General features: G+C 35.8%; 1 long non-coding RNA gene across 1 annotated transcript; it reads right to left on the bottom strand.

Annotated features, from left to right (window-relative positions):
- Positions 1-810: 810 nt before the first annotated feature.
- Positions 811-21,897, bottom strand: LOC127866230 (uncharacterized). Its single transcript, XR_008042907.1, has 14 exons — positions 20,486-21,897; positions 19,801-19,973; positions 19,107-19,394; positions 18,397-18,469; positions 12,971-13,212; positions 11,945-12,091; positions 10,789-10,938; positions 9,952-10,106; positions 8,737-8,882; positions 4,977-5,450; positions 4,449-4,668; positions 4,317-4,404; positions 4,097-4,184; positions 811-4,052 (listed from the first exon to the last, which is right to left on the bottom strand). It is a non-coding gene; the product is annotated as an uncharacterized LOC127866230 (long non-coding RNA).
- Between the last annotated feature and the right edge of the window lie 684 nt (positions 21,898-22,581).

Genomic DNA, 22,581 nt, shown 5'->3' with positions numbered 1-22,581 from the left:
CAAATAAGTTGTGTGGCTTTAAGACGCAGTTTTTTTCCACATATTTAAATAACACTGTATCATCCGCGTCATGCGAAAATCGGTCTTATGTCATATGCGGCTTGAGTAGCTCAAGCAAAGCCTGCGCACTTTGGCATCAAAGGCTACGCTTTAAAAAAGCACGCAAGGTTTCGTGATAACTCCAGAGTAGTCTAATCAGTATTGATATTCTTACAAGACTGCGCGATATGGGATCATATTGCATAAGATCCATTTTTGCATGACGCGTGTAAAAAATATCATTGCGTCTTATAAATATAACATCTTTAGCACACTACTTTCAGATAGAAAAGTGAAGTCACATTGTGTTGTTTATAGCAAACTGGCAAATGTCCGTAGACATTTTGACTTACATACGTCAAACATGTGTGGTTAGATAATTAAACGATTTCGCTTCTACATGTTTCATCATGGACACTATACTATTTCGGTAGTTTTGTCTCACTATACAAGACAAATGGCATTGAACGATAGGTTTTTATCAATTTCTTTCCTAAAATTTGTGTTATTTGATGTATTGAAAACAATACTGTGTTATCAACAGAGAGTAGTCTGCATTTGCTAAGTTCGCTTTGACCAATAGCATGCAGCTATTATGACAACATGACTTCACACTGTGAAATTTGAAAGCTCTTAACGGAATAGTTTTTAACATATTGACTGATATTCAATGTCGACCAATGTATTACGGCGAACTAACGGACTGAGGGGCCAAAATCAATATGTGTCCCCTAGGTTCAATATGGGAGGCAATATAGTACTAATACAACGGTTCATAGTATTTTTATTTAAACTCACTCCACTCTTCCACATTACAATAATATTCCCATTTGAATGGGATAACTTGTAGTAATCTACTTTAAATAGTCTGCAACAACATACTTGGATCAGGAAAAATACATCATTAAAATAAATATGTATATCTCTATAAGTCAAATAAACTATAATAATTCCATAACAAATTCAATGTTAAAGCAATAACTTTAACACAAAATAAATGCAACATTTTGCACATAGAGACCCTCATAACCATACCAGTTCTTAAAGATCATTCCGATCAAAAAAAAAAAGAAAAAAAGATAGGTCATGCGTTTTGCATGCATGACATATCTTGTGGGGAGTTCTGTCTTACATCGTTTAACAGCCATCTTTTTCCCAGCTACTCTACAGTTAAATGTTTACTGCCATCTTTCAAGATGTCAACATTAAGTTTCTTACCTTCAAGCAAACAATGTTTGCCCTCCCTGAAGTCATGGGAAGTGCCCATATAGAAAATCAATAAATAGCGTTGATTTATTAAGATAGCAAAGCATTGCACAACTGAAATATTTAGCATAATGTAACCTCTATGGACTAAACACTGGTTATTAATGATGGATAAAAACAACATGAGTTGTGAAATGTGATTTGTCTAAACCATACATCGACAATTTATGTAGGCGAGAATATAGACACTTCAATTTAATAAGCTAGACAATACAAATGCACGAAACTTAATTTAACAGATAATCTGGTTCAAAGACCTATAGATTTTGTAATCTATAGGTCTTTGCCTGGTTATAGTTTAGATAAATATTTTAACTTTATTAAAATACTATTTGCAGTAATGTAAGGACTATGAAGAGATAAGTTAGACATAGGCACAAACAAATATGCAATAATTAATAGTCTTTAATCAATATGAGGTACACACGCAATTTAAATAAGGCGTCTAAGCAGTTTCTATAAAGTATATATACACCCTATATTTACGAATGCAAAATGTTTATTTAGAATAGATGAAAATATTAACACATTATTGTAAAAATTGCATCTCAAAATATCAATTTAGTTCACTATGACTGTGTTTGTATGGTAACAATTGTTTGTTATGCATTCAAATTAACGCAAAATGTAATTTTATTTTCTATGTATCAATATGATTTATTTGAAACATTTCACACAATTAACAAACATCAAGCTATTTTCAGCTGTTAAGCAACAGAACAATCATGTTTCATGCATTCAATTAAAGTTCAGTATAAACAATCACATTTTTAAGGCAATATGGTATAATGGTCGAGTGAAACAAACTGTTACACAACTAGTAAACTGCCGCTATCATCAGCTGTAAGTAAATTCTTATAATGTATAATATAAATACAAGTACAATATGATTGCTACAATTTTCACATGTCTTAAAAAGACATTTTAAGCAGAACATTTCCTTTATCGTCGCAATTGCAAAACTGTAAGCATTGTATGGACAACTAAATTTTATGATTTGAAATAAATAACATTATATTTTTATTACACATGTTTTGTAACATTGAGTATCATATTGTACCATAGCTATTAATTCATTAAACAGACGTATATTAGTTTAGTAAGTATTCCACAAATTCCCAATACAAACTGATGGCTGAGAATTAAGAGTGTCAAATTTTTAATAACTGTATGAATGTACTTGTTATGTTGAGAGATGAACAAAAGCATTATCTAACAACGGATACAACTTTGTTTTTCAAGCAACAACATCCCTATATCTTACGTACAAAGAGAGACAATTCAATTATTGACAAGTGTTAGCATGTTAAATCACTCTCGCTTGATTTGCAATTGACTGATTTCCAAGTTGAATATATTAATTTTTCTTAAGATAATGCAAAACAAAGTTACACCAATCTTTCAATAGTTGCTTGACTTTATTTAGTGAAAGGCATTACATATATTAGTAACAAGATGTTCCTATTGTCTAAAGCATATTTGCCTCTTCAGAATGTGTTGTTCTGTATCATTAAGAAAGTTTTAAATGAGCATTCCCACAAGCAATGTTTTTTTATTATCTGGCACCTAAAAGATGTACATGATGAAAATTGTTTGTATAAATAAATGTTAACAGCGAAAATCAAAATGGCAACAATAAACGCATGATTTTCATTAACAATACAATCATTTCGCAATCGCTCTATATACAAATGACAAATGAAGTGACCGATATACACATTGATCAAGAATTCTTGGTCAGGTTAATCTGGTCGTCTAAATGTCTATACAAAAACATATAAGGCATAATTAACTTTACAAAAACAAAAAATAATTATCATAACTTTAGACATTATTCCCACATCTTATATTTTCGTTTTTAAATGCTCAGTTTTAACACATATAAAGCATTTTAAGCAACAAAAAAGTCATTCTTAAATCATGTTCAAGCAAATTAATAAATAACTGGTAGTCAATACCGAATAGACAATTTAAGGAAGATTAAATGATTTTGTCTAAAATTAATGAATATTGTCTTGAAATACTAAGATAATAAACAAGATGCTTGACAAAAACACCTGACACCAATGGGCACACTTAAGAGTATCAAAGCCTTAGCATTAAAATTATCCATCTGTCTAAACAATGTGTGTAACTACCACCTCTATATTACATGTTAAGCAAAACAAACTGAAGCATGTCTCTTTACATGAAAATAATACATTTTCTTTCAATTTTGTCAAAGTTACCAGCATCATTTAAACAGCTTTGACAAATGTTAAAATCAACATTCATAGACATATATTTAGTAACATTATATTTTCCTTAACATTTCCAAAATAAAATTTCATAATACAGACACAGTAATTGGATAGACTTGCTAATTTTGCTCTTAAAATAATATTGTTCATTATTGCTTTTATCAAGTAAACTTAATCTTTTTATACTGAGTATTTAAATATAGTTCATAAAAGCCTTTCACATAAAATGACTATCAGCATCATAATTCCAATAAAACATGAACTATTGTTTTCTTTGAACACAACTTGGATGGTCACATAAAAGCATGGCTGGCCACAAGACTGTCTGGATTTACACGTTTTGTTTGAATTGTCATTACGCGACTTCTGTCTGCATCAATTCATTAATTTTCCACCTGTCCCAATTTCAAAGATGAGACCTTCAATTGTACATGTTCACACCATACACGGGGTATGTAGATACCTTCAATTGTACATGTTCACACCAGACATGGGGTATGTAGAGACCTTCAATTGTTCATGTTCACACTGGACATTGGGTACGTAGAGACCTTCAATTGTACATGTTCACACCAGACGTGGGGTATGTAGAGACCTTCAATTGTGTATGTTCACACCAGACATGTGGTATGTAGAGACCTTCAATTGTACATGTTCACACCAGACATGGGGTATATAGAGACATTCAATTGTACATGTTCACACCAGACATGGGGTATGTAGAGATCTTCAGTTGTACATGTTCTCACCAGACAACGGGTATGTAGAGACATTCAATTGTACATGTTCACACCAGACATGTGGTATGTAGAGACCTTCAATTGTACATGTTCACACCAGACATGGGGTATGTAGAGATCTTCAGTTGTACATGTTTTCACCAGACAACGGGTATGTAGAGACCTTCAATTGAACATGTTCACACCAGACATGTGGTATGTAGAGACCTTCAATTGTACATGTTCACACCAGACATGGAGTATGTAGAGACCTTCAATTGTATATGTTCACACCCGACATGGAGTATGCAGAGACCTTCAATTGTACATGTTCACACCAGACATGGGGTATGTACAGACCTTTATTTGTACATGTTCACACCAGACATGTGGTATGTAGAGACCTTCCATTGTACATGTTCACACCAAACATGGGGTATATAGAGATATTAAATTGTACATGTTCACACCAGACATTGGGTATGTAGAGATCTTCAGTTGTACATGTTCACACCAGACATAGGGTATGTAGAGACCTTCAATTGTACATGTTCACACCAGACATGGGGTATGTACAGACCTTTATTTGTACATGTTCACACCAGACATGTGGTATGTAGAGACCTTCAATCGTACATGTTCACACCAGACATGGGGTATATAGAGATATTAATTTGTACATGTTCACACCAGACATGTGGTATGTAGAGACCTTCAATCGTACATGTTCACACCAGACATGGGGTATATAGAGATATTAATTTGTACATGTTCACACCAGACATGTGGTATGTAGAGATCTTCAGTTGCACATGTTCACACCAGACATGGAGTATGCAGAGACCTTCAATTGTACATGTTCACACCAGACATGGGGTATGCAGAGACCTTCAATTGTACATGTTCACACCAGACATGGTGTATGTAGAGACCTTCAATTGTACATGTTCACACCAGACAAGGTGTATGTAGAGACATTCAATTGTACATGTTCACACCAGACATGGTGTATGTAGAGACCTTCAATTGTACATGTTCACACCAGACATGGAGTATGCAGAGACAAGCACATCTTAAACACCATTTATATCTCTGAGCTTCTTCGGTATGACTGGGGTTAATATGATAACAACTGTAGCAACAGGCTGTCCTTCTGATTTGCCGGTTTGATTTCGTCAATGGACGTCTGAAATAAAGAAAGATTCATAACAGTAAATGTCAGTCAAGTGTCAAATGTCAAGTGTTACCCATGATAAACAAGAACAATAATAGCACTTTTATACATTGAGTTACATAAAAAGTTAATTATAACCACTTTACTACCAACTAACCTGAAGTCTCTCCATCAATCAAGAAATATGGGATGATATTCGATAAACATACATTTTTCCATTGGAAAAATATTTCCTTATCATTTAAAACAATTTAGAAAGGGCCAACTAGCCAATAGAAAATAAAACATGTTGAAAAAGAGTTTTTCTGAGATGTCTGCTGTGAAGTAGGCAAAAAGTCACCGATGCAACCACATTTTACTTTTGACTGAAAACTTTACTACTATGAAAGAACAAGAGCGTGGCATCACGGGTGCCACGCACGGCTGCGAAAGCTTGTCAGAAAATATTATTTTTTGTTTAGAGATCACAGTGACCTTGACCTTTGACCTAGTGACCCAACAAGAGATGTGTTCGTCAGAGACAATGCCCTCTACTGCGCCGCATTGAAATTAAATTTCTATTTATCATTTGGCAGGAATAGAAATCATCTCCCTTTAAAGCTTATTACTTCCCTTGGATTTTGTCTAATCCAACCGGGGGGGGGGGGGGGTCTGTAGACAGTCAAAAATGACCAAGTCAGACAACACTGACAACCTAGGCCTGTGGTTTATCAAAGAAATCATAGCCAGAGTTCATCATGTATCTATGGACATAAGTCCACTGGTATTTAATAAAAACTAGCATTTAAAAATTAGAACAGGTAAGAAATGATAATTATATCATTTAAAATGAGAGAAGTGTTAGTCAGAAACACAATGCCCCCTATTGAACCGCTTTGAAATAAAATTGCTATTTATCATTTGGCAGGTAAAGAAATCATCTCCCTTTCAAGCTTATTACTTCCCTTGAATTTTGTCCAATCCAACCGGGGGGGGGGGGGGGTCTCACAGTCAATTATGACCATGTTAGACATCACTGACAACCAAGGCCTGTGGTTTAAAAGAGATCATAGCCAGATTTGATTTTTCTTTTTCATAAAACTTTTGAGTTATAAATAATCAAAATAATAAATCTGTCCAGTAACTGTGAAAAGAACTTCAATTCTTGGTAAGGAAATATATAATATAACATTTATAATTAAATAAATTACTTCCCTTGAAAATAATTGTCTCTAACAAATCTCTACTTTTAGTAGCAAATAATTAAAAGCCACTACCGTGACTGTAGATTCACTACTCAAAATGTGCAGATCCATGAGATACACATGCATGCCAAATATATCAAGTTGCTATGTTCAATATTGATTAGGTATCGCCCTTTAAAGCTTATTACTTCCCTTGGATTTGTATTTTTTACCGTAGACCGTAAAGGATGACCTTGACCTTTTATCACAATGTGTTTGTCAGAAACACAATGCCGCCTACTGCGCCACTTTGATTTATTTAACAAAAATATATACGTTGGCAGGTCAGATAACTATGTCCATATAAAGCTTATAACTTCCCTTGGATTTGTTTTTTCGACCCTAGACCTTGAAGGATGATGTTCACCTTGAAATTTTACCACTCAAATATGCAGCTTCATGACATACACATGCATGCCAAATATCAAGTTTCTATCTTGAATATTTAAAAAGTTAAGGCCAATGTTAAGGTTTTAGCACGACGCTTACGCCGGTCGACGAGATGTCTATGAAAATAGCTCGGGTTTTCTCAGAAAACAGCCGAGCTAAAAATTAACCAAAACTAGAGCTTCGTCACAGACGTGACTAATACTCTACCTGCTGCATTGACACTGAATATTTTGCATGTTGCCTTCACAAAAAAACAGCGGACACCATCCTTAATGTTTAAAACGCACTAAGTGACCCCGTGACCTAGTTTTTGACCCGGCAAGGCACATGTTCAAACTTTACCTACACATCATCTAGATACAAATTCTAACCAAGTTTGGTGAAGCTCTGATGAAAACTTCTTGAATAAGAGAGCGGACACAATATTTAATGTTTAAAACGCACTTAGTGATCCAGTGACCTAGTTTTTGACCCGGCATGATCCATATTCGAACTTGATCTAGAAAATCGGATGAAAACAATTTGAATTAGAGAGTGGACACTTAATAAAAACCTACCGACTGACAAGCTCACTCCTATATACACCCCTAAACTTCGTTTGTAGGGTATAATAAACAAGAAGGAAAGTTCACATGATTGTAAATATGTCTGATTTTATCACACAAGAAGCAATACTTTTCTAGGTCACACATGACAAAACAAGATGTATTTGTGAAACACAATGTCCCCCTATATGATGTTTGACCTTGAAGGATGACCTTGACCCCTATATGATGTTTGACCTTGAAGGATGACCTTGACCCTTCACTACTCAAAATGTGCAGCTCCATGAGATACACATGCATTTCAAATATAAAATTGCTAGCTTCAATATTGCAGAAGTGACATTTCATGAGCAATTTTGACTCATATATTTGACCTTAAAGGATGACCTTGACCTTTCACCACTCAAAATGTGCAGCTCCATGAGATACACATGCATGCCAAATATCAAGTTGCTATCTTCAAAATTGCAAAAGTATTCATAAAATAAGCGATTTGGGCCACATATATTTGACCTCTGACCTTGAAGGATGACCTTGACCTTGACCTTTCACCACTCAAAATGTGCAGCTCCATGAGATACACATGCATGCCAAATATCAAGTTGCTATCTTCAATATTGCAAAAGTACTCATAAAATGAGCGATTTTTTCCACATATATTTGACATCTGACCTTGAAGGATGACCTTGACATTGACCTTGACCTTTCACCACTCAAAATGTGCAGCTCCATGAGATACACATGCATGCCAAATATCAAGTTGCTATCTTGAATATTGAAATACTGCAAAAGTGTACATTAAATGAGCAATTTTGACCCATATATTTGACCTTTGACCTTGAAGGATGACCTTGACCTTTTACCACTCAAAATGTGCAGCTCCATGAGATACATATGCATGCCAAATATCAAGTTGCTATCTTCAATATTGCAAAAGTTATTGCAAATGTTAAAGTTGGCGCAAACCAACCAACCAACAGACAGGACAAAAACAATATGTCCCCCATTACAATAGTGGGGGACATAAAAAAACACAGCTGGATTGAAAGATGTATGGACACAAAAGGGTAAATCTACATGCACCCACCAATCTCTGAAAGTGAGGCCACGAAAAAGCATGCATATGACACGAAAACTCACCCAAGGTTTGCTATGCATGATGTTCATAGACTGAGGGTTGTGAAGCATGGGGATCTCGGAATCTAGAGACGATGACTGCCGCTGGTTCACTTGCTGTGACTGCAAATGCTCCTGAGATATACTCATTGCTCTGCTACCCAGGTTTTCTGGAATAAAAGTAACACGTGCGTCAAACAAATTAAAGACAATACTAGCGTTTTCAAGGACAAACAAAACTAATTTAAACCCAACAAAACACTTGTCAGTGTTTCGACCTTTCATATCGACAATGCAATGTCAAAAGATTTAACTAGAGCCTACATTGTGCCCACGATGTTCTAGAGTTGTAAAGCGACTTGAAAATGTAAACGCATTCAATGCAATGAAGCTAAAATAATTAGAGAGGAAACATAAGTTCATTTTGATTTATCACCAAACTTTTTTTAAAGAATGTTTCAATAAAAACAAGAGCTCCGCAGTTTGAGACAGATGCCTCCCAAAACAGAGCTTTGACTCCCATCACTCAATCCTTTCATGAAGGTCGCCGTGGTGTAATGGATATGGTGTCCGCCTAGCGACCGGGAGGTCACGGGTTCGATCCCCACCGCGGGAGCGTTCTTTAGATCTCCCCCAAAGACACCAAGTACTGGTTCTAGGCCCAGGAAACGGACTCGAGAGCGTTTATATAAGCCTTAGGCTTTCGATGCAATCGAGCTAAAATAAATAGGTTTAAACTTAAACTAATCCTTTCATGACATATCGAATGAATACCAATTTAACACCTAATGTCTCAGTGACCTTGACCTTTGAACTAGTGACCCAAATTTCAATAGACATCCTCTACTGTCCAAGACCGATGCACATGTTCAGTATCAAGCCAATTGGTCAATTTTTTGACAAGTTATTAATCGGACACAATTTTTGCACTTATAATTGCGACAGTGACCTTGACCATTAACCTAGTGACCCCAATTTCAATAGGGGTCATATACCGTCCATGGCCAATGCACATGTGAAGTATCAAGCCAATAGGTCAATTTGTTGACGAGTTATTGATCAAAAAGGATTTTCACACGTATTGTGACTGTGACCTTTGACCTAGCGACCCCATTTTCAATAGAGGCCATCTACTGTCCAAGGCAAATGCATATATGAAGTAACAAGCCAATTGGTCAATTTGTTGACAAGTTATTGATCTGACATGATTTTCATAATTATTGTGACAGTGACCTTTACCTGTGAAGTAGTGACCCCAATTTCAATAGAGGTCATCTACTGTCCAAGACCAATGCACATGTGAAGTATGAAGCCAATAGATCAATTTGTTGATGAGTTAGTTATAGGAAATCAACTGGTCTACCAACACACCCAACGACAGACTGGCAAACATCCTGCAAAATAATATACCCCCTTTTCTTTGAAGTGGGGCATAAAATACACGAGGCGGGTTAACAAGAAAGGGTTTAAATATACTTGTTCTAGAAAAAGTGTTATTCATAAATGAAGATTTACCAAATGCAACACTTTTTTATGTTCAGTACAAAAACAGAAACTAACGCGAGGACAGTTTTAAAGTCATTTGCATGTGTTTTATTTTGAAATCACTTGAATTTACAGGGTTTACATTTACACACTGTTATTTTTTAAGGTAAAAAATAACATTAAATACATTGATATAGCGACTCATCTGAGAATAAGCCAAAGACAAGTGCAATTATGACAGCTTGATTATTGCAATTGACATGTGCACAGGTCGGTACTGGATTAGTCTCTTTATAGGCAGGGCTCTACTTCTAATAGGGGTCAGATGCAAAGTCGGATACACACTATTTTTAATTGCATCCTTACAAACTGACAAAAAGTATGGTGGAAAAAAAGTGTCAGATTGTGTGCACTGTTGTTGACAAACGTAATGTCCTATTGATATTCGACACACATTTGCATTTTTTTAGAAACAAACAATTTACTGGCTGGCTGATGTTGAACATAAATATTGTAATAATTGTTTCCATATTTTTACTTCAGTGAATAATATCAAATCTATATTTAAACTATATAAATATATATAATTACCTAACTAAATCATATAATAATTAGGTTTAAAATAAACCCATACAAGCAGGTAAGCCGCTGGAAATTCTCGTATTGTGTCTTGGCTTCCTCTGCTGACGTGAGTCATTTCGTCCCTGCAGTCTCAGATGTCATGTTGTGAAGTCTTCTTTACTGAAAATTATATAAAATATTTTAAGAGAAATGTTTAAAGATACATTCCTGTTCTGTAGTCAATTCGTTTACAGTAAAACAATGGAGCAATATTTTAAAGTATTTTTCTTTCTGTAGAATTTCCGTTTACTGTCAGTGATTGAGCAATATTTAAATGAACATGTTTCTGTTGATGCCCTTTTTTAGTCATTTTGATAAATGTGTATGTGTATTTCTTTTGACCTTGCAGTCAAGGATAACCCATGAAAGTGCAAACACTTATTTCCAATGGGGTCCTTGGTTTTTGCTGAATAGACAGCAAGCAGAAGAGACAGTATTGAGATACAAGGAATCCGGGTGCGATACCCTAGCTCTTTGCGAATAGATCCCTTTGTTCTTTTACGTGCTCATTGTATAGAACCGATACACGCGAGAATTACCTGGGTTTCATACCAGTACATCTCTAGATGGGTGGGAAACACTTGAAGCACTTTTCAGTGCCTAGGCCAGGAATTGAACCGGGGACCTCTGGATTGGTAGACCAGTGTGTTACCACTTGACTACCGCACAACCCGTATACAAATACAAAATTGTAAAAAAATACAAATTTAAAGGTAAATGTTAATACATTAACGTAGTGATGTCCTGTTCTGCAGTCATTTTGTTTACAAATACAGATGGAACAATATAATATAACTTCGTCATCGAGTTTTCAATATCATTTTTCAAACATTATTAAAACCACAACAACACAGTTTATGGAATAACCTAAAGTAATTAATATACAAAATTAAGAAAGAAAATTATAAAAACTACCTTCTTTTGGGTTTTTAACTGAGATTATTAATATTATTTTGTATTAAAAGCAGTAAAAGCAATTCGCAATACCATACTGCAAATATTGGTATTCTTTGTAGTTATATGTTTGTATGTTTTTTTTATATTATGTATATATAGCCATTTTAAATGTGCTTTAGTTATGTCAGTCTGGTCAATCAAACTACTCATGAATTCTGTGAACAAGTACCTTTAAAACCATACACTTTTTTACTGCAGTGACTATCTAAGCCCATGTGACCTTGAACCTGACCATTAGGTGAGTCCAAGGGCAAGGTCACAGTCCTGTTGGAGGTTTTCATCGCAAGGCACTGGGTGGTTTTGGGAGACCCTCAACCTGGTAAGTAAAAGAGAGGAAAAGTGATTAAATCAAACAATAAATCAAAGCCTAGTCAATATATCGATATGTTAAAATGTTTGGAAACGAATTTTGATAATGAATGAACATTATAAAGAAAATCATCCTTTAATGTGTGCATGAATACTTGTATAAGCTACCGTTCATATGCGTGAGTGTTGTTGATGTATTGTGTCATATACAATTATGATCATACACAGGAATCGGCAAATATCTTCTACAACTCCATTTGTTTTATTAAAACAATCCATGTTGAGTGGACAACACACTGTGGCAAATAGGTAGCTCAAACGTGGAAGACAAATTGCTGCTTTGCAGACGTGGCTTGGTTGATAGGATACTGCTAGACACTGACCAAGATCCGTCAAAAGACAAATATATTCTGGAATATTTGTCATATTGCAAAATGATTGTTCCTTCATCAAACATTATTGATTACAAGTGATGCAAATGCTTTATGCTTTCTTTTTTATTAACAAATTAAAAAATTCACACAACTGTGGGCACAATGCCAGTTAATAACCTTGAAAAGAATATAAGTTACACAGCCTCTGAATTCCCATGTGTGGTGAGATACAAAGATATTAATTTGATCTTGTGCAAAAGTGACTTGGCCAATGATAAGTAAGGGCTTTGTCACAAGATGACCATCTACCAATCAAACCCAGACTTCATGGGGTTCACAAAACTGAAGTATCAATGTAATCCCTTGAGAAATGTAGATGTGGTTTGATAAAATTGTTTTACATAATATGCAGACAAAACTCCCATCTGTCTAACCAACTAACAGAAAATTGCCTCAAATACATCCTCTCTAAGACTTGGTTTGTGGGTTTTAATAAAATTATCATGCATTACCATCCCCAACTTGAAGGGCATGTTATCCACTGTTGCTGTGAGATTAAGATGTTCAGAGAGCATTGAGAGCATAGGTGCATCATGAACCTGACCCCCACGGCTGAGGCTGCTGCTGGAGCCCAGACGGTTTGACATTCGGCCTGGAATCCTGTTTCTCTAAAGGGTCACGTTGATGCATTCACATTGTTTATTAGCTTGGCCAGATTTTCAGGGAAGGGTGCTTTGTAAATTGACATGTTTTCCTGTAAAATAAAATAGCAGCAACGAGAAACAGTTGCATCAGCACAAGATTATCCTATTCATCTCAACAAGGTCATTTTAAGTAGGCCAGTCACCATTTGACATGAAGTTAGACACAGGGCATAAACTCTACATAGCATTGCACAGTTTTGCAATGTGAGCAGTACACCGAAAGATATGTAAATTGTCAAGAAAATTACGCCAAGTGCATAAATTATTATGGTATTTATGCTTAGACAGGGCTCATTTTTTCACTCAGTTCATAATCCAAATAAATGAACAACGAGATTGCCAACAACATACGCCTGTTTAGAAAACTGTGTTACAGTGATTGTGAGTGCAATGGCAGACAAGTTTAATTTGGTCAAATTGTGTTCATTAAACAAAAACATATGTTGAAAGTGCTAAAGTCGATCTGGCTGCTAACAAAACTTGGACGAGAGATTATGATAAAAAATATTATCACCAATTATCATGATGATCCAATGTTTTGAAATATAGAGCAGAAAGAATGTTAAAGGCAAACCACTAAAAGACGCCACATTTTTACCCATAGTAAATAATTTTTAATTACTATTAAACCCTTATAATTACAACACAAAGACTTTTAGTTAACATAGGCTGAAATATCAAAATTGTCTAACTCGCTATAGTATCTGATTTCATTTTTGTTTAAAGGCATCATTTAATGCGTCATTTTGCCATAGACAAATGAAAAGAAACAGTCATTATGGAAGTTAAAAAGTCAACCACCCGCCTCCCAAACATAACCTACGCTGCTCGGGTTCAGGTAAATGCCAACAGTAATGTCATATTTACTGTGTAAAGGTTGGCACATAATAATGATGTAATTTCGCAACAAGGGAATGGAACAATAAAATGGTAATACAAATAAATGAGTTTATAATTTTTAGATGCATTTGGTTCATCGAGCTATGAAAATGTCACATGGACAGAATCATAATGCCACATGTATATGAATATTCACAAAATTGAGCCTCACTCCGTGAAAATGGGGTTAAATGTATAGAGGATATTTGTTGGATTCGATGGAATATCGATTTTATTTCACGAGTGATCATATACAATAATATTTTCACAAGTGGCGCAGCCAGGCTGCGGTAGTGAAAATATTCATTTTTTATGATCACAAGTGAATTAAAATATATATTCCATCAAATCCAACACATTTTCTTTTTATTTAATGCTTTTTTCACTGCTTATTAATATTGTAAAAGAGATAAGCTTGATAATTTCGCTGTATTTATGACGTCATTTAGTCGAAAAATGACGTCATTTCACCGTAAAACTGAAAAATATCGATTTTTTTCACTGTTATTTTTCACTGTTTAAAACAGTGAAATACCAGTTTTATTTCACTGATATTTCTCTTTAAACCACCGGAAAGCATAAATTAAATGTATGTAGAGTATTGTCTCAAGTTAGCCTATGCAGTTCTCACAGGCTAATCACTGACGACAATCCGCCTTAGCTAGATTTTTGCCAAAAAGACTTCCTTTATACAAACAAATACCATTACAGCTACAAGTGTTAACCCAGATTAGCCTGCGTGGACGACACTTTAAGCACATGTTCAAGCCTCAATTGTTATTATCCGCTCAAATATTAAAAAAAACATTCACCAAAGGTGAATCTCCAATTTAATTTTCTCAAGTCTCATACATTTGAAAGCCTTCGTCAATCGAACGGTTGATTGCTGAATTTTAAGTGTTGTTGTTGCTGGTGCTGCTGATGTTCCAATTAAGGCTGAAGCAGCAATTTCATGTCAACTCTTTCTCTCTTTCACACTTCAACTTCAGCTTTGTTGTTGCAAGAGAGACTGAGGACCTTTGAACATAGAATGAGTAGAAAACATACATTTTGTTTTAAAATTAAACACCATAAGTATTTTAAGTACACTGAGCAACACAACACACAGCATATTTCTTTAATGCAAAAATTATCTTTAAAAACATCAATAAGTTCCTTAATTGAAAGCAATCCAATATATCCTTCTTGCTTATTGAAACAAGAGGGTCAGGATGACCCTGAAGACTTACGTTAGTTCAACTTAAAACTTTGGTAGAAGACTTGAAGTTTCGAAAATGGCCTTGATATTGTAAAGATAAACATTCTGACCCAGTTTGAACATGATTGAGTCAATACATATGGCTTCTAGAGTGGTTTATGATTTAACTTTTTTAACTTGTTAATAGAAAGATGTGACCCGATTTCAAACTTGGTCTAGACAAAATACAAAAATCATTCAAATGAAGTTTTATGAAGATTGAGTGTCAATAAAGTTATCTAGAGTGGTAACAAGATATTAAGAACATTTGAACTAGTGACCTAGTTTTTGAATGCACATGATGTGAATCCAATGTCAAGCATTCAAGATTATCATTATGACCACGTTTCACCAAGAATGAGTTATTAATGTGAGTTCTAAAGTGAAAAGAAGGTTTTTATATATTGTACCTGGTGACCTAGTTTTTGGATGAATGTTACATTGAAAGAAACTTAGCCTCAAAAATTAAAAGATAAACATTTTGACCAAGTTTCATCAAATTGAGTCATAAATGTGGCATCTGGAGTGGAGTTCTACAATTTGACTTAGCACATAACCTGAACTCCAAATTGGCATACATATTGTCAATATAAGCATACCCACTAAGTTGTATCAAGATAAAGTCATATATGTTGCCCCTGTGGTGGCATCAATATATACTTCTTGCCAAGTTTCATCAAGATTGGATTAACAAATTAGGCCTCTAGAGTGGTAACGAGCCAAAAGTTGACCACGCAGTACAGCACAATACTTAACATAGTGTTATCACAATAAATGCTTTATAGAGTAAGCTTAAAACAGATCTAAAAATGTGTTCATATGTATCACATATCACTAACAAGTTTTCTGGGGTCTATAGCAATTGGGGAAATCAATTCCTGATGTAGTCGATACAAAGCTTCTTATACTACTACTATCACTTGCATATAATAACAATTTCAATCACATTATTGGCTATTAAAGTTGCTATTCAGATCCCCAAAAGTATAAAACCCAATGTACAAAAAACATTGACCACTTTTTATAGAAATGACTGTTTCATTATGATCATTACATTTGATATGGAACATGATTTTGCAAAGAGTTAAAGAGTAAGTTTTGATTGGTACCTACAAATAATTTGCATATTATTGCCATTTTTTAAATAAAGCTTTTGTTGGTCAATATAACCCATAATTTGAGTGTTAAGTGTGAAACTCTTGTATTGTATTGAAGATGCCTTAGTTTCACGTTTAACCCTCAAATTGAAATAAGATAGTCTGGTCAATTAATTGAAGTGCAGAAAACCCAGTTAGCATTTGGGTTTTACCAATTTGTTAAACTTGATTGCAACAAAAGAGTTAAGTTTATAAAAGCAGCATTTAGGGAAAATTTGGCTTAATGCATGTGCAGTCGGCGCAGGCTAATCAGGGACAAATTTTTTAACAAGACAGGATTTTCATAAAGAAGAGACTACCTGAAACAAAAAAAGCAAAAAAGTGCAAAACAGTGGATAATGTCGTCCCGTACTAGCCTGTGCGGAATGCACAGGCTAATCTAGGGTGAGGCTTAAAGCAGCACATGCATTAAGACAAGTTTTCTAAGAACGAGGCATTTTAAGACGGGAACTCGTGCTAGGTGATCAGCAGTGATTCCTTTTCCAATGATAAGGGGACTTACCTCAGTTTTTAATTTATATTTATTTGGGGCTGTTGTTCGGCCACATTCCAAATGTAACAAAGTATACATTTTTCTAAAATGACTGAATAAAATTAACAAGTGAAGGTTTCCAAAGCAAGGAAAAAATATATGCCATTTCCATTTTATTTTCCTATTCAGCTCTACAAGTTGATCCATAGAAAATGGAATATTTAACACACTTGTATCCTCAATATTAAAGTATTTGTTACCAAAAACTACCACAACACCAATTTCTCAATTTTACTTAAGCCAAGTAAATTTGTTGAATTGATATCCCCTGCCAAATAAATTTTGTTTATGAATGGGTGTAGAACTAAAATAAAAGGTATAAGTGAAGGGTTGTGCCTTTTGTTAATTATTTTTTTAACTCATTTGTACCTGTGATGGGTTTGCAGACAATAAAATGCAGATAGCATATTTTTCATGAATCAATTAACTATGGACAGTTATTACAGAATCCATTAATGCATAGTAAAAGAATGACTAAATAATGAATAATTCATAAAATTTGTGACCTTTAACCACGATGTGTAACCTTCACCTTGACCCCTAGGATTATGAATGTTGAATGTGAAGCACCCCCAGATGATTGAGACCAACTATGGCAAGTTTCATGGCTCTGGCTCATGTGTTAATGGAGATAAAGATTTATGCTTAAATTGAAAAGCATTTTTTCAAGATACAAAGGGCCATGACCTTAGCCCCTAGGATTATGGGTGTTGAATGTGAATCACCCTCAGATGATTGAGACCAACTATGGCAAGTTTCATGGCTCTGGCTCATGTGTTAATGGAGATAAAGCTCTAAGCTTATATTAAAAAGCATTTTTTTTCAAGGTACACAGGAACTTAACTCCGTTATTAACAGATGGTGTACAATGCCATTTGACGTGCATCATCCTCTTATCCATATATATACTCATACCAAATTTCAACGAATCAAATCCGCCAAAGCATTTTTCAAGATATGGCCCCAGACACAACAGTGCCGGACAGATGGAAAGACGTACGGACGGACGTCAAAACCATATCCCTCCTCCTATGGCGGGGAATAATAAAAAGACAGTTTTTCTCGAATACAAAAAGTCCCAGCCCCATTCCAAAAGTGATGAGACAAACTATTACTGGGACTTACCTGTTGAGATTTAGTGCCTGTGTATTACTGGGACTTACCTGTTGAAAGGTAGTGCCTATGTATTACTGGGACTTACCTGTTGAGAGGTAGTGCCTGCGTATTACTGGGACTTACCTGTTGAGAGGGAGTGCCTGTGTACTACTGGGACTTACCTGTTCAGAGGTAGTGCCTGCGTATTACTGGGACTTACCTGTTCAGAGGTAGTGCCTGCGTATTACTGGGACTTACCTGTTCAGATGTAGTGCCTGTGTATTAATGGGACTGACCTGTTGAGAGGTAGTGCCTGTGTATTACTGGGACTTACCTGTTAAGATGCAGTGGCTGTGTTGCAGTTGAGGAACATCATTTGCTGGGCCAAACTTGTGATGATAAGGGCCCTATGAACAGATAGAAATATCTTAACAAATCCCAGAAATGTATTCAATGCATTCAGAAATGACATCAGTTACATGGACCAAATATAAACCCACGGGACTTTGCTGTTTAACACCACGTTTTTATGACGGTTTTACCAGGATCAGTCAATGACCACTAGGACCAAGTTTATTAATAAAATAAACTATGTAGGGGACCTTTAGATCATGTTCCATACCAAATATGAAACACCTGGGCTTTGAAGTTTCAAACAAAGATTTTGGCTGTCCCTATATATGTATATGTAATACTGGGAAATCCCAGAGCTTAGCCAGTATTGACCCTTGAGACATAATTTGGTAACAATTTTAGCAAACTAAATATTAAACCTCTTGGCTATGCAGTTTCAAAAAAGAAGAAAAAAATGAGGAACATTTCTGGGAGATTTCATTTAATTCTCTCCAGTACTTTAGGAGGCAATGTCTCTTGACAAAAAGTTGACAGACGTACACATACACATCGCAAAAGAATGGACAACATACACCATGGTATCAAAATGCATCCATAGTTTCAGGCCTCAAGTAGCAGAAAAAAAGACAAAATCCGTACTTTACCAAAAATTATTTGAATGACTGTGAAACTCTTTGTATTACAATCTACCTTGTAGATGAGGTTATATCTGCCCCTGAGAAGGGAAGTTTGGAGCCCCATTGTTAGACTGGATGTACCCTTGGGGTAGGACTCATTCAGCTTTGCCCCAAATTCCTGGCCCAAGAGCTCACCGCCTATACCAAGGATTTGTCCCCGGGCGTCCAGGCCCAGCTGACCAGAGAGCCTGTTGTTGTCCGCTGTGTACAGATGTGTGACTGCATGGGGTCCTGTAACGGCCCAGCTGACCAGAGAGCCCGTTGTTGTCCGCTGTGTACAGATGTGTGACTGCATGGGGTCCTGCAAGAATCGCAAAAACAAGAAAATCCAGGATTTTAATCAATTTTTTATATACTTCTTCACAAATAAAAATGCATTTTAGTCGTAGAAGTGTGGTCATTAAGTTATCGTTTTCCTGGATTAACTAAGTGCATATACTTATGCCATTAACTGACAACTGACATACTAGAATCATTAAGAGAATGGGAAATGGAAAACAACATCTAATTCGTATAAAAATACTCAGCTAAAAAAGTGTCATCGCTGTCTAGTCAAACAAGAATTTGTAATAATTGTGATGCAGATTATACCCCAATGCCACAAGTCATAATATGTAGCATGATGTTATAGAATGTCTCAGTTTTGTAATGTTTAGTGCAGAATGATACAATGTACATTCACAACCTCATATGAGAAGGAACAATACCTGAAAATTTGAAAGCTGAACGTTGAATCGTTAAGTGAACGCCCACAGACAGAAGGAAAGACAGACAGATAGACGTCCGTCCAAGGGGATTCCATTATACCCCAATTAACAGGGGGTATAATTAATAAATATCTTCAGGGCATATCATCACTCCAGTTGCATATCTGTAAATACTGAAAACCTGGACAGGTGGTAAATTGTAGTTTATAGATATTCTTATTTAAAATAAATGCAGATAATTATTTCATATAATGTTTACAGCATTTCAATAATTGTTTAACTTATCGTAAACAACATTTAATAAGTATCATGTTTAATTTATGAAAAGGGATTATTTGTAATATACAAGTGAAAACAAAGAAACAACTTTTGGTCTGGAGGCTGAATTTTGGCACAAAAATGTATGAAAATATGCCCTGACCTTTTAAGATTAACACTGATATCAAATCAACACTTATAAGTATTTATTTACTCAGTTTGACCAGTTAATAAAAAGAGTCGTTCCAGATTAGACTGTGCTGTCTGCACAAACAGCCACGACACTTTCCACTTTAATGGAATTTTTTGTTTTAAAGGCATATTCAGAACACGTGGTCACTAATAAGCCTGGGCAGACTTAACACGCTTATCTGGGACAACACTTTAGCACTGTTTTTCCAGAGCGCAGCTAATTATTTTATACTACCTGTTTTTGTTGCTTATAGGCAGAGATTGTGTGAGTCCCGACAGTGAAGTCGCCAACCAAAAACTGGGAATGTTGGACAGCACTGTTCCTCGTGCGTCAGGTTCTCATTATTCGAGAGCAACGTATCGAGGTCAGTCAAGTTAACAGACGAGTCACTCAGCACCTGCTCTTTCTGTTAGATCCGATTATTTTATCTTGAGTGACTTGTCAAGACAGAAGTCAGACTCACCAAGCCACCATGCAAGATGTTCATAGGTGACACGCTGAATTGCTTGAGCGACTTGTAGTATTTGTGCAAGATGTTAATACCTGGAGTGCTGATTTTCTTGAGCGACTTATAGTATTTGTGAGATGTTCATAGGTGACGTGCTGAATTTGTTGAAGACTTGTAGTATTTCAAGGGGATGATCATACGTGGCGTGCTGAATGTCTTGAACAACTTGTATTATTTGTGGGAGATGTTCATAGGTGGCGTGCTGAATTTCTTGAACGACTTGTAGTATTTGTGGGAGATGTTCATACGTGGCGTGCTGAATTTCTTGAACGACTTGTGGTATTTGTGGGAGATTTTCATAGGTGGCGTGCTGAATTTCTTGAGCGACTTGTAGTATTTGTGCGAGATGTTCATAGATGGCGTGCAGAATTTCTTGACCGACTTGTAGTATTGGAAGATGTTCATAGGTGGCGTGCTGAATTTCTTGAGCGACTTGTAGTATTTGTGGGAGATGTTTATAGGTGGCGTGCTGAATTTCTTGAGCGACTTGTAGTATTTAATGGGAGATGTTCATAGGTGGCATGCTGAATTTCTTGAGCGACTTGTAGTATTTGTGCGAGATGTTCATAGGTGGCGTGCTGAATCTTGAGCGACTTGTAGTATTTCTGGGAGATGTTCATACGTGGCCTGCCAAATTTTTAAACAACTTGTAGTATTTGTGCGAGATGTTCATACGTGGCGTGCTGAATTTCTTGAGCAACTTGTAGTATTTGTGGGAGATGTTCATAGGTGGCGTGCCGAAATTCTTGAACGACTTGTAGTATTTGTGGGAGATGTTCATAGGTGGCGTGCTGAATTTCTTGAGCGACTTGTAGTATTTGTTGGAGATGTTCATAGGTGGCGTGCTGAATTTCTTGAACGACTTGTATTATTTGTGGGAGATGTTCATAGGTGGCATGCTGAATTTCTTGAGCGACTTGTAGTATTTGTAGGAGATGTTCATAGGTGGCGTGCTGAATCTTGAGCGACTTGTAGTATTTGTGGGAGATGTTCATAGGTGGCGTGCTGAATTTCTTGAACGACTTGTTTTTGTGCGAGATGTTCATAGGTGGCGTGCTGAATGTCTCGAGCGACTTGTAGTATTTGTGTGAGAAGGGGGTTTGGACTGTTTTCAACATTTACTTCAACAATTTTCTTCTTCTTGGATAATAATGTAATCTGAAAAGGAAATGGCAAGTAAACTAAAAATAGAAAAATAGAGTGTTTTTAGTAACAAACGAATACGTCTTGAATACATGTATATATGCTGTAACACCTTACTTAACACACCTGTTTGTTTAATGCAAAACATTGTTTCTATAATTGATATTTAGGATAGCGAAATGATTTTTGTACAAAGTAGCACTCATAATAGCATTGATTAAATGAATAACGTGAACCCACTTGAAATGTTGTAGCGAGTTGCCATAATTATCTTTTTTTTAAACAGACATAACTTCAAAATGTGAGACTATACCACTTTAAATGTTACACAATACAACTTTTTGCTAATAAATTACTTAACAAGAGCTACGCATAACGAGTGCAAACGCTCGGCTAGGGTGCAGTTTTGAATAAATGAAGCTTGTCAGAAATTATTATCCCCACGCTTTTTGAAAAAAAGGTGGGGATATTGTGGTTATCTCCGCCGTCCGTCCGTCCGTCTGTCCGTCCGTCCTGGCCACTATCTCCTCCTACACTAAAAGCACTAGAACCTTGAAACTTACACACATGGTAGCTATGAGCATATGTGCGACCCTGCACTATTTGGAATTTTTATCTGACCCCTGGGTCAAAAGTTATAGCGGTTGGGGTGGGGCGGCGTCAGAAATTATCACTCATT

The sequence above is a fragment of the Dreissena polymorpha genome, chromosome 2 (assembly GCF_020536995.1).
Source record: "Dreissena polymorpha isolate Duluth1 chromosome 2, UMN_Dpol_1.0, whole genome shotgun sequence".
NCBI lineage: Eukaryota > Metazoa > Mollusca > Bivalvia > Myida > Dreissenidae > Dreissena > Dreissena polymorpha.
Note: the sequence above shows the minus strand (reverse complement) of the source record. Positions and strands in the feature narration are given on the sequence as shown.